The sequence below is a fragment of the Eimeria maxima genome, genomic scaffold (genome assembly GCF_000499605.1).
Source record: "Eimeria maxima Weybridge genomic scaffold, Emw_scaff1433, whole genome shotgun sequence".
NCBI classification, from domain to species: domain Eukaryota; phylum Apicomplexa; class Conoidasida; order Eucoccidiorida; family Eimeriidae; genus Eimeria; species Eimeria maxima.
The window spans coordinates 7,501-8,667 of record NW_013564392.1 but is presented as its reverse complement, the minus strand read 5'-3'; positions in this window follow the sequence as shown (position 1 = coordinate 8,667).

Here is a 1,167-nt window from a genome sequence, read left to right as displayed (position 1 = left end):
TATATATATGCGTATTATAATATTTATTATCTATAACTAATATATAATATATACATTACGTATACGTATAATATATATATACATATACATATATTTTTTGTATATACGTATACATATATAAAAAAAGAAAAATAGGGGTAATTAGTAATTATTTTATTTATTAATTATTTTATTTATTAATTATTTTATTTATTAATTATTTTATTTATTATTTCCCCTTTTATTAGGGTTATTTATTCCCTTTTATTATATTATTATATTTTATTCAAGAAATAAAGAAAAAAGGAGAAAAAAGAAGAAAAAAAAAGAAAAACTTTTATTAATTTAATTAATAAATAAATATTAATAAAATTAAATTATTTTTCTTTTTATTTATTTATTTTATTTACTTATTTTATTTATTTATTTATTTATTTATTTATTTATTTATTGATAAGGAGATGCGCCAACGGTCTATTGTCACACCGAGGTGTACGTACACCCCAATTCCTCCTTTTTTATTTTTATATTTTTTATTCTTTTTTTCTTCTTTTTTCTTCTTTTTTTCTTCTTCTTTTTCTTCTATTATTATAATTATATTTTATATAAATAAAAGAATTAATTTAATTAAGAAAAATGCTGTTGCTGCTGCGTTTTGTTTGATGGTCTCGGGGTGTATAGACAGCTCTGTTGCTGCTGCCGACTGGGTGTGTGTGTGTGTGTGCCTGCTGCTGCTGCAGCTGCAGCAGCAGCAGAAGAAAACAGCAAATAAATGGTATTTTATTGTATATTAATAATAAAAAGAAAAGAAAATAAATAAAATAAAATAAATAAATAAAAATATTCTTATTTTATTCATAATATATAAACAAATAAGAAGATATTATCCGTAGCCACCGACCCCCGACAGCAGCAACCACGCTGCTGCAGCAGCAGCAGCAGCAGCAGCAGCAGCAGCAGCAGCAGTCTCGATGCTGCCGTATATAGTGTTGGGGTGTATGTACAGCAGGAATATTTATTATATGCTTTTTATTTCTTTATAAATCATCATTTTTATGTATAATAATTAAGGAGATAAATTGCTGCAGCATAGACACAGCAACAGCAGCAGCAGCAGCAACAGCAGCAACAGCAGCAACAGCAGCAACAGCAGCAGCAGCAGCAACAGCAGCAGCCCCAGTATAATCC